This window comes from Hippocampus bargibanti, linkage group LG05 (genome assembly GCF_051943395.1).
Source record: "Hippocampus bargibanti isolate YZ-2025 linkage group LG05, ASM5194339v1, whole genome shotgun sequence".
NCBI classification, from domain to species: Eukaryota; Metazoa; Chordata; class Actinopteri; order Syngnathiformes; family Syngnathidae; genus Hippocampus; species Hippocampus bargibanti.
Window position 1 is genome coordinate 1,162,501 of NC_142738.1, and position 13,329 is coordinate 1,175,829.

General features: G+C 39.4%; 1 protein-coding gene across 2 annotated transcripts in view; it reads left to right on the forward strand.

The window, feature by feature from the left end:
• Positions 1-13,329, forward strand: part of lingo1a (leucine rich repeat and Ig domain containing 1a) — a 64,347-nt gene that overhangs the window by 34,651 nt on the left and 16,367 nt on the right. Inside the window, exon 1 of one of the 2 annotated variants that reach the window (XM_088996869.1) lies at positions 3,627-3,902. The exons of the other annotated variant lie outside the window; for it this stretch is intronic. The gene's annotated coding sequence lies outside the window, so the exon portion shown is untranslated. Of the gene's footprint in view, positions 1-3,626; positions 3,903-13,329 lie in introns of those variants that run through there. 2 annotated transcript variants of the gene reach the window in all.

Below are 13,329 nucleotides of genomic sequence, written 5' to 3' on the forward strand. Positions count from 1 at the left end.
GTGACTGTAAAGTGACCTTGAGATTTGTGAAAGGTGCTTAGAAATTAAATGTATTATTATTATTATTATTATTAGTAGTAGTAGTAGTAGTATTTGTTTTGTTTACACGATCTTTAGGGGTGTTCATTGTTTGGTCTGCCATTTTGTTTCACGTCTCAAGTACTAATAGCCCTCTATTCGCTAGCTCATAACTAGCTATTGGCTATCTATTCGCTAGCTGTTAGCTATCTAGTCGCTAGTTTAAGAGCAGAAATTTGAGATAAGAACACCGCGTGGTGACAGTGATCTGATTAACGAAAAGCAATGAAAAATTCCTCCAAAAGAGGCTTTACGCCATTGATTGACACGCCCCGTCAAAGTCGACAGTCAAAGTAAACATCAAACAACGAGAATGACCTATCGGGGATTTAAAATGCCCGCAACGTCTTGCTGTACTTACGTCCATTTAGCTCAATGCTAATAACGGAGACCGCCATTGATTACGCTTCACAGACATTGGCGGACATTTTATTTGTATTTATTTTGTTTGAGGACAGATGCCGGCTGCTAATTTTTTGTTGTAATTGTTATTTTTACACACAGCGGGTTTGGTTTCGTGAGTGACAGCCTTCGGGCCATCTCTGCAGGCCGATGAAGGGCGGTGGGGGGTGGTGAGGTTAGGGGTGAGGATTGAGGGGATGCGTGCCGGCAGGCGAAATGAATTATTGATACTTTTGAAAAGCCGTAGAGGCGCGCTCCTTTGTTACCTCTGTTTGCTGCTCTTAGTCAGAGAGAGCTCGGCCCGTCTCATCAAACGCATCCTCAAAAGACATTTTGTTTTTCTTTCTCTTTCTTTCTTTCTTTTTTTCCCTTACTTTTTCAACACAGCAAAAAAAATATGATAATAATACAAATAATAATGCAGAAATAAGAGCCCAAGTCAAAGTCTACTTATATAGCTCAATGGCTAGCTAGCTCGATAGCTTGATAGATGGATGGATGGATGGATGGATGGATGGATGGATGGATGGATGGATGGATGGACAGCTGGCAAGTTAGCTAGCTAGCTCGATAGACAGCTGATGAAACCGGCCACTCCATTCCATCAACGACCATCACAAAGGTAAATAAAATGACTTTATTATACAGTGCAGTTTATTTCTTTAATTATAATACCATATCATATTTATTATACGTAAAATAAGGTATATTTTGTGTCGTTTTAAGGCTTAAAAAATTAGAAAAATAAGTAGAAAATTATGTTTTATGGGGACCTGGGAACGGATTATTCTCATTTTAATGTTTTCCTATGGGAAATACATTTTTGGGATACACACTTTTTGCCTTACACACTCTGTCTGGGAAACAATTAAGTTCGTAAGCAAAGGTATCACTGTACTCCAGTGTGCCTTATACACCAGAAAATACAGAATTATTTTTTTCCTTCTGGTTTTTAATAAAATTAATACATATTTCACCGTATTATTACTTTGCTCCTTCAAATTAAGTGCTGTAATTGTTTTGTGGGCAACATTTAGACTTTATTCTTGAAAAAATTGTCTATGTTTCATAAACTTGGAGTGCCGAATAACTGCTGATTTACCTTTGAGAGTCAAAATCTGCTCAGCTCAGGTCATGCGTAGTCATCCGGAAAGCAAAAGACGCCCCTTTTCCCTGCCTATTGCATCCCTCCCCCACCCCCCGTACCTCCAAGGAATTGTTACACCATTACACACACACACACGCACACACACACACACACACACACACACACACACACATAAACACATACAGTCAGTAAAAAGTGTGTATCCAAGTAAAATGAAAATACACACCAAAAAAATCATTTTGGGTGAATTTGTGAGGACCTCTCTGAAACTTTAACAGATGCATATATAGACCCTCTCGAAGCCTTTAGAATGAAAAACTTGTGAGGACAGGCCAAAAGGTCCTCACTTGTCAAAAATGTCCTCACTACGTGGAATAAAATGTTAGTGGTCCTCACGAGACTAGTCATCCAAACGCACACACACACATGAATGGAAAGAGTCCTAAAGTGGCGAGAACTACAACTGAACTCCAGCAAGAGTATCTTGGCCATGCGTGAACTGATGCTGATGACATTTACATGTCGCCGTGACGCCTGAATGGTTTCAGTTGCTCTGAGGGTCCGTGCAAAAAAAAAAAAATATATATATATATATATATACGCGTGAGGGGGTGTGGGGAATAAGTGAAAGAAAAACGCTTGCGGATGCACAGACGCTATAATAAGGCGCACCTAAAAGAATAGTTTTTTTTTCAAAAGCTGACCATGCGCCTCATCATGCCTTATTATAGAGTGCAGTTTATTTCTTTAATTACAATACCATGGCACATTTATTCTACATAAAATATGATATATTTTATGTAGTTTTAAGGCTTGTTTAGTAGAAAATTATGTTTTATGAGCCTGGGAACGGATTATTCTCATTTTATTGGTTTCCGATGGGAAATTAATATTTGGAATACACACTTTTTGCCTTACACTTTCTGGGAATCAATAAAGTTCGTAAGCCAAGGTATCACTGTATATATATATATATATATATATATATATTTTTTTTTTTTTTTCAAGCGCCTTTTAAAACTCTCAAGGTCACTTTACAGTCACATGATACGTTTTTCTGTGGGTGAGCAGGTGTGACTGTAAAGTGTCCTTGAGATCTTTGAAAGGTGCTTGAAAAATAATAATAATAATAATAATAATAATAATTATTATTATTATTATTATTATTATTATCCAGTTTACGCTGTGAAATTGTTAAAAGTGCTTTTAAAAAAGTTGTTTTCTAGACTTGGAACGGATTTAAAAAATTGACATTGATATCATTGGAAAATCTTGTTTCAGTTTACGAACAAATCGGTCAGGTTTCTGGAACAGATTATGGTCAGACCGAGGTACTGTAGATAGATTTTTTTCATTCTATATATATATATATCTATATATATTGTTTTTTTATATATATTTATCTCTAACTTTATTTGAAATGTAACTTTCTTTGCAACTTTCGCACCCATCCTCCATCTTCCCCATCAACCTTCCTTCCTCTTGATTTACACCAATATCAAACTGGACAAAATCCGGAAGACGATGGGCAAAATGTCTCCATTTGTCCTTTCCTGGTCTATATATATATATAGCTATCTATTGGCTAGCCAGCTAGCTTTCTATCTATTTGAGATATATAGATGTCATGTCAAAACAATCGAAGGCGCACGAACTGAAGCCCACAGCGCCATCAGGCCCTGGCGAGTGGAATTACAACCCCCACAACCCACTCACACTTCAATCTGATTTCATTGCTTGATTTCCTCGTCAACATGACAGCGGGACCCTTCTTCACAGCAACCCCCCCCCCCGTGTCATGGCGGGGGGGGGGTGTTACTGATGCGAAGTCAAATGAACATTCAAATGGAGAATAAATGACAAAAAAAGGCACCGAAGAGTACCTTAGTGTGTGCGCGATCCACGCGTGGGAGTGGATCCTCCCTCTCTTCCTCACCCCCCCCCCCTTTCGTCTCCTCCCTCCCCTCCCTCCCTCCCCTCCCCTCTCCCGTCCTTCCATCCATTCCGCCTCCCATTTGCATTCCTCCTCATTGCGGGACGCAGCGTCCAGTCGCGCAGTCGTTCAAAACGGATGCAAAACGCCATTTTTCTCCCTCCGCCCACCACAAGTGGATCTAGCTTTTTTTTAATTTTAATTCTTCTTCTTATCGACTTGTTTATTATTTTTCTGAGCGTCCTCCCACTTGGTCTCGTGTGTTAGCGTGCGCCTCCCCCCCCCACGCCCTCCCGGATCAGTCGCGGACTCGGAGTTGCTATCGCGCGGTCGGAAATGCGAAAGGATGCTCAGCAACTGCGGCGCTGAGGACCACCGCAGGTGCGTTATTTATATTTTATTTTCCTTGGCCACGTGACATGTTAGACGCCGGTGACTTTAAAATGGGGGGGGGGTTCCGTATAAAGTCCACGTCGATGTGCGCCCCCTTCAGGTAATAACCCGAAAGGAATCGTAGCTTTTTTTTTTGGTGTGCGCGTGTGCAAAAAAAAGGGGGATTGAGCCATTAATCACATTGTAATTGTCCCGTGAATGTGATTGCAGACCCCCCCCCTCCTCCCCTCCCTCCCTGACGTCCCTCCCCCCCCCACACCACCCTTGAAGGGTTTCGTATTGATCTCGCCGGCTGTGCTAACATTGCCAGCCTCATCTGTAAAGATGGCTTATTTGCTGAATGGGTTGCATCCTGCATTTGATGACACCCCCCACCCCCCCGCCAATTCGCAGATCCCTCCGTCACCCCCCCCCGACCCCCCGATTTATTAATAAATACATAAATAAATACATGAATGCAGAAATGCACAAATAAATAAATACAGACATAAATACATACATACATACATACATACATACATACACACTTACACACACACGCACACATACATACACACGTACACAAATAAACACACACACATACACACATACATAGACACACACACACAAATACACACATACACAAATACACATACACACATACACATACACACACACACACATACACACGCATACACACACACACACATACACACATACACACATACATAGACACACACACACACAAATACACACATACATACACACACACACACACACACACACACACACACACACACATACACACACACACACACACACACACACTTACACACATACACACACATACACAAATACACACATACACACACATATACATACATAAACAAAATTCATGATCTTACGTTGTCAACTACAAGAAGGCGCATCTTGGGTGTCTTGGCAACATCACCCCTCCCCCCCCTTTCACCCTTATTACGCCCCCCCCCCCTCCAAACCCCCCCTCCCTTGCCTGCATCTTGTTTGCGAACAACGCAAGTGCAGGAGAAGCATCACAACGGCATGCGGATAGTCATAAAGTGTGGTTGGGTTATCAATAGCCTCGGGGAGGGACAAGTATAAGAGAGGCAACCCGCGGCGAGGTATGATGTTCAATACCCCCCCCCCCTTTAAAAAAATACCCCCACCCACCCTCAGCTGAATTGTTGCCATTCAAGGAGAGACCAGGAAGAAAAGGGTGTGGCATCTGGAAGGTTATCTTTCATTGATAGCTTTGATTTAAATCATTAAAAAGTAGAGTTGAGCTTTTTTTTCCGGCTTTATTTTTCAATGATATTATTGGTAGATATTTATGTGTCATCTGTAAAAAGAAAAAAACAAACAAACAAGCAAACGGTGAACAGAAGTGCTGCTTGTCGTCAAACAGATCACTGTCACCACGCGGTGCTCTTATCTCAATTTTTTCCTCTTAAGTCAAAGCAAAAACAACATTAAACTCATTGACCATGTGCGAAAATGTCTACAATCCACTGCTAGGGTTTTTGTCATTATCACCTTAAATTCCAGGACCCGCAGAATATTGAGTTTTAGGACTGCGTAAACATTAAATGCAGCGTAAGAAATCTTACAATCTCTTCTTTTATCAGAAAAAAAAGAGTTCATTCCTAAGTGATATGGGTCTGGAGTAATATGGGCTTGAAATGAGGGCAGCTGTCCAAAATACAATGCAAAACATCTACATTGGTTAATATAAATAAATAAATAATAATAATAATAATAATAAAAATAAAAATAATAAAAATAATAATAATAGTTGTAATAATAATAAGAGTAATAATAATAATAATAATAATAATAAGAAGAAGAATCATAATAATAAGAATCATCATCTTCATCATCATCATCATACATTTCATTTTGAAGCGCCTTTCAAAACTCTCAAGGACACTTTATAGTCACAGGATATTTTCTTCTGCGGGTGAGCAGCGGCAGGCACGCGCCAGCGTTCACTCAACCTGGAAGTAACAAAGTAAAAAAATATTAAAATAAATAATAATAATAAATAATATAGCGCTTTAACAACAGCTGAAGCTGGAACAAAGCGCTAACATGGACCAAAGGTTAAATTTTCATCAATTTAGCATTCGTAAGCCGAAAAGTTCGTAAGGCAAGCGGTTCGTAAACCGAGGTATCACTGTATTGTTTGACGTCAACCATTTGTATGTTGACTGCTAAAATGGCCGCAGTCATTTTGAAATTGTGATTTGATTGACAGTTGTCAGCTGCCACTCATGATACCTGTCGAGCGACACATCCAATATGGAGGCCGTCCGCGCCGTCGCGGGTCCTTGTCGCCTGCCATGTTGGAAGCCATGTTTGACGCTAGCGCAAAGTGACAGTTTCGCGGGGCTAGCGGTCAAATGGTACGAGCGGCTTCGCTTGGGCTTGTTTTGAGCTCTCGGAGATGGCGTCGTCGTCGTCGTCGTCGTCCTGCTCCTCCTCCCAGGTGTTAGCTTGACACCTCCTGGATCGACGAGGTGTTTATTAGCTCCCAGTGGACAGCGACGACGTTGTGGTGGTTTGTTTATTCTTCTGACACTAACTGCCGTTAAGTCGTTTTGTATGCGTGAAGTCGTTTGGGGTGAGGGTGGCGGCGTGCTAATCATGGCGGAACGTGCGGATTGTGTTGGCGGTGACAAAAACAAAGACAGGAAAACAATGACGGACTTTTCAGCCGCGATTGTTACCGTCATGATTGCGAAAAGAACTCGTGAAGTGATTTTGCTTATTGTTATGAATATCTTGAAATTCAAATAGCCTTGTAGCAATGCTAGTCACCTAAAAGTGCCTCGTTGTCCGCTGCGAGTGTGTGTATGTCACAGTGAGGAAGGCAGAAATACTATGAGGAAGAGATTCGATTCATGTATGTATTGTAATAATAATAATAATAATAATAATAATAATAATAATAATAATAATAATAATACATTTCATTTATAAGCACCTTTCAAAACTCTCAAGGTCACTTTACAGTCACGGAATAAGTTTTTATGTGCGTGGGCAGTGGTAACCACACGCGCCATCGTTCACTCAACCTGGAATAACTCAAACAGATAGAAAGCTAGTTAGCTGGCTAATAGAAAACTAATAGCTAACTATCTATCTATCTAGCTGGCTATCTAGCTAGCTATCTAGCTGGCTGTCTATTTGGCTACCTTGCTCCTAACTACTTGCTATCTATCTATCTATCTATCTATCTATCTATCTATCTATCTATCTATCTATCTATCTATCTATCTATCTATCTATCTATCTATCTATCTATCTATCTATCTATCTATCTATCTATCTATCTATCTATCTATCTATGTATCTATCAAGTTAGCTATCTTAAGTTAGCTATCATTTAGAATCTAGCATTATTATGTATGTATTTGTTTTTATAATTTATTTATTTACTTATGTATTAAATTTTTATTTTTTTATTCATGTAGTTTGTTTTTATTTACAGATTTGTTTTCTTTATGTATTGCTTATTTGCTTATTTGTATTTGATTTTGTATTTATGTATTTATTTGTTTGTTTTCCTATGTATTTGCTTTTATTATTTATTTATTTATTTACTTATGTTTTATTTATTTTTATGTATTTAATTATTTATTTATGCATTCGGTTTGGTATGTAGTTATTTATGTATTTACCTATTTAATTATGTATTTATTTTATCTGTGTATTTATTTGTTTATTTGCTTTTATAAATTCTTTATTTACTTAGGTGTTCAGTTATTTTTGGGTGTATTTTATTTATTTTGTATTTATGTATTTGTTTATTTATTTGTGTATTTGGTTTTGGATGTATTTAATTATTGATGTACCTTATTTATTTATTTATTTATTTATTTAATTACGTATTTATTTATTTATTTATTTATTTATTTATTTGTGTACTTATTTATCTATTTATTTATGGATTTATTTTTTATTTGCTTGCTTTTATTCAATATGTATTTATTTACCTGTGTTTTATTCATTTATTTATGGGTTCATTTATTATTATTATTATTATTATTATTATTATTATTATTATTATTATTGTTATTGTAATAATTATTATTATCATTATTATTATTATTATTATGTATTTCCTTATTTATTTATGCATTTAATTTTGTATTTATTTTTTACGTATTTATTTATTTATGTATGTATGTATTTATTTATTTATTTATCTATTTATCTATTTATTTACCTATTTATTGATTTGTTTGTTTATTTTTGTTTCCCCGATCAACCCGCCTACATGTCGTTTGTATTTCTGCAAAGCATGCTAATTGAGACGGTCACAATTAGCATGCTACATCGACATGTGCCTCGGGTACAAAACTGAGTCGTAGCGTGAGGTTATTCGGAGAGTTCTCACACCTTTCCCTTTTGGGGGGGAGGGGGGGAAGCTATCTTCTCTTTGTAGCGTCAAAGTCTCCCCCCCCCCCGGCAGCTTTGCACCTTATCGTTTCTGCTGACGAATCCCAAATTCAGGCTCCTCGATTCCAAGCTCCCGTGAACGCGGCGCTCGCTCGGGGACGCAATCGCACTTTGTCCCCCACTTCACCTCCATTGGTGCAGAAAGCGAATGCAATATTTCCTCCGGAATATCCTGTGATGTTGCGGGCATTAACATAATTATTGTGTACGCTAATCCAAAAATGACATTTTGAATTATTAATTTATATTTCAGGTTCATGTGGCGGCGACATTTTTTTTTCCTGCTTTGTTTGCCGCCAACATTTGTTGTTGGTTGTGTTGGACTTCAAAATAATGCATTCAAGAAACCTTATTTATTCAAATTGGTTGAAACTGACTGTAAAAAAAAGTGTTTTTTAAAGATAGCTTCCCTACATTAGCATTCGACTATCTGTGCAGCATGCTGCCATTAATTGACGTTTTGGCATTAATATTAATATTTCCAAGTCATGGGAATCGAAACTCGAGAAATTCATTCCAGGGTCAATTCGCTGTCTTACACTCATGACATATTAACGAAACACAATTCGACCATTCATTCATTCATTCATCCATTCATTCATTTACCAGATACTTTCAAGTGCTCATAGACTTTTTATGTCATTCTATTCCCTCTCGTTGCCTCAGATCCTCTTCCTCCCACCACCTCTGTGTGCCCCCTGGCCCGTCTCAGCACGCTGGGGGGCAGAGCTTTCGGCTGCTCTGCCCCCACTCATGACATTTAACGACACACCACTCGACCATTCATTCATTCATTCATTCATCCATCCACCAGATACTTCCAAGTGCTCATAGACTTTTTATGTGATTGTGTAATTGCACAGCTGAAGTTATCCAACATTGACGGCTTACTGGCCACTTGAAAATGGCGCAGCGATGATCTTCACCAACTGCGCTAGCCGTCACCGTAGTGCCGTGCACCGCTTTGTCACTTTATCTCTGCTCCGTGACTCTGCATATTGTTGTTGGCTGCGACGACGGCATAATAGTTCCCTGACATGACAGAAAGTCTTTGGACACAAATATGTCGTGTCTTTGTCGTAGTTACTCGTTATACTAGTGGAGCTCATGCTACCAGAGACAAAGTCCTTGTGTTCTTCAGATTGGCCAAGAAAGATAAATCATGATTTATATCTACAGTAGTATCTATCTATCTATCTATCTATCTATCTATCTATCTATCTATCTATCTATCTATCTATCTATCTATCTATCTATCTATCTATCTATCTATCTATCTATCTATCTATCTATCTATCTATCTATCTATCTATCTATCTATCTATCTATCTATCTAGCATTCTAGCTAATTAGCTGTCCATCTTTCTAGGTAGCTAGCTGGCTGTCTAGCTAGCTAGCTGTCTGTCCATCTAGCAAGCTAGCTGTTTGTCTATCTATCAAGCTAGCTGGCTGTCTATCTATGTACCTCTCTCTCTCTCTCTCTCTCTCTCTCTCTCTCTCTCTCTCTCTCTCTCTCTCTCTCTCTCTCTCTCTCTCTCTCTCTCTCTCTCTCTCTCTCTGTCTCTCTCTCTTTCTGTCTTTGTCTCTGTCTCTCTCTCTGTGTCTCTCTCCATCTATCCATCCATCCGTCCGTCCAGCAAGATAGCAAGCTAGCAAACAAGCTATTTAGGAATCTAGCTAGCTATATAGGTATCTAGCTAGATAGGGAGGTATTTAGTTAGCTAGGGAGGTATTTAGCTATCGAGCTAGCTTAATTTTTTTTCAAGCTAGCCCAGCTAGGTATTTCTATGTCTATGTATAGCTATCCATCTTGCTAGATAGCTAGCAAGCTATATAAAATCAAACTTAATGTGCATCTTTTGGCAAAAGATTCAAACCGGTAATGTGGCAGAGGTACGAACCAACAACTTCAGTGTGCTGCCCTCCACAATTTTATGTATTTTTTTTTTGTGTGTGTGGATAGGCGATGAAATATTGTTTGAAAGCCACACTCTGCCGTTTATTGTTCCTCAATCAAGTAAACAGGGAGCCCAAAGCAATCAAATGGCAACCCTTTGCGCAGATTATTAATAACCGCATCCCACTGTGACCTGCTTTCACTCAAAGTAGCTGAGATGGGGCGTCAACCTACGCTTGCTGTAATCACAAACAGAGGCACAAAGCAAGTGAGGAAGGGGCTAGGGGGGGGGGGGGGCTAAAATTATCAGACCGTGCTTCGTTCGAGATATTTCAGAGGTTCATTAAGGGTTATAAAATGGGATTAAAAATGCAGTGTTTATATGGTCGTCGTCAGAAAAATGCTGGCGCCGCAAGATGAGTACAGTGATACCTTGGTTTACGAACTTTTCGGTTTACGAACGTTACATTTATGAAAACATTTTTACCTTGGCATACAAACAATTTTTCGGGATACATATTGAGCCATCCCAAAATATCCCATCAATCAGGCTCCACAAATAACCCGCACAAGCTATCTGTACACTTGATGCAGGAACAAGGTAAAATTATTGCAGAGAAACCACCGACAAGGGATCGTTCCTCAAAATGGTGAAAGAAGAAGGCTACGTTCCTCATCAAGTGTTTAATGCAGATGAAAGCGGACACGACATTCCATCAAGCCATCAACAACCATCACAAAGGTCAATAAAATGATATTATTATATAGTACAGTTTATTTTTTTAATTATAATACCATAGCACATTTATTATACATAAAATAAGGTATATTTTGTGGGCTTAGAAAATTAGAAAGTAGAAAATTATGTTTTATGTGGACCTGGGAACGGATTATTCTCATTTTAATGGTTTCCTATGGGAAATTAATTTTTGGGATAAACACTTTTCGCCTTCCACACTCTGTCTGGGAACCAATTAAGTTTGTAAGCCAAGGTATCACTGTATCTTCACCGTATATTTGCACAAGGACAGGACCTTCAGCCATCTTGATCGGGTTCAAATGTTTCATTGAAACGACGCCGTCCTCCTGTTTCCCCTAATTCGTTGCGTTTCCATGCCAACGCTGCCATAAATCACTCGCAGCGCCCGCCCCCTTGGATGATGAATCATGAACATAAAATCAAGCGGTTGATTGTGTATCGTGGGAATATGTCGAGGAGATGTTTATTTATTTAGTTCGTTATTTTTTTTGCCGATGGAGATTATTGATCAAAACGCCTGGAGGGGACATTGGGACGCAGAGTATCGGGACCAATCAACTGCTGTTGTCGGGCAGGTTTCGACATTGACTCTGTTTTCACGTCACGACGTTTGTCCGCCATATTTGACATACGATGGGTACATATGGTGCCTTGAGATTCGCTACGTCAGGGAGAAATTCGACTGGATTCACTTCGTTTTTACACAATACAATTCAATACATATTGATTGATATAGCGCTAGTTAAAAAAATACATTAAAAATACCTGACCATCAAAAACTAAAGTTGGGGAAAAAATCATTTGTGTTCTAGAAATTAAATCATATTGAAAACTAAATGAAACGTTGGCAGCGTTAAACGAGCTAAAACAAATAGCAAGAATGTCCCGAAGTTTCGGGTTTCAATTGAAATAATGTTGTTTTTTTTATATTTTTTTATTGCTGTTTGTCCATATCAAGGAAGGAAAAGCAATTGTATATTTTCACAAAAAAATAATAATAAATAAATTAATTGATTAAAATAAAAAATAAAATATTAAAAATATTAAAAATGAAAATAAATACATATATTTATTTTATCGTCAAGGCTCTGAAAGCCGCCGTAGGCCTATTTAGGCGCTACGCTACGACAGCTTCAATCGCTGTCCGTTGAGAGAACTACGAATCCTTCATTAGCCCGATAAAACCCGCACATAATGGCGCGATTGCTACCAACTGGGGGCTAGGAGGGGGTATGCGGGGGCTACTAATCCGAATTTAAAAACGGAAGAAAGAAGCTATTCAAAAGCCGTTAAATTCGAACGGGAGCGCAAAGTCGGCGCGGCGGACGTAATAAAGGTCAAACGCGTTTCTCACAACACGTGGCGCTATTCTCTGTTATCCACCTGCATTCGACCCCTTGTAGCCCCGCCCCCTCTACCGCTGACCTTCATATAATCAAAGATTATGAGGAGGGAAAACAACACCACTTTTCAGGGCGCTTAAGCAACGAGCCCCGCGGGAGACGCAAGCAATTAAAAGCGAAAAAAAAAAGCAACGACTCGCCTAAGCCGTCCTCGCCAGCCCGCCGTCCTCGCATTTCGCCGTCCTCGCTATCTCGCTCTCCCAGTCGTCGAGGTCGTAAAGATACGACGAGAAGACCAACGCACCGCCCGCCCCCCCAATCGTAGCCGAGCGGCTAATCCGAGAAAAGGGAGGCCCAATCTCACATTCGGACAAAAGAAAGATGGAAGGTATTTGGCGTGCCTCGAGTGGATCCGTGACAAGGTCACCCCGTCCGCGGTCAAGACGCCGCAAATCCCTTGTCAACACCCCCGACGTTGCGCGGGACTTCGATCGGCTTTTCCGTGGGAGCTAATACGCGGCAAGTGGGGAAACGTCGTTAATTAACTCATTCGCTGCCAATAGCGTGACGTGGAACGCCATTTCCGAATTTGTTTGCCTTTTGGGTCTTCATTCTTGGGTGCCGATAAAGCACTGGCCGTGGCCTCTGGTAAATATTTTTTTCTTTTCCACAGAATTGCCTTTTTGTCCATGCCAGTGAATGAGTTCATTCAAGAATTCATGGACAAAATATAATTAACATCAGTCGTTTAATCGGATATTTTTAGGCCAGCAGAGAAGGCTTTGCAGGCCTTGACGGTCCTCCACTGCTCTAGAGACAAATAAAATCCACAAACATTTTTTTTTATGACAGAAGAGAGTCTAAGATTTTTTACACTGCATTGAATGTTTATGTAGTCATCGCTAGGCCTTCAGTAGGGCTATGTCTGAATCAATCCAGAATCAACTCAATATT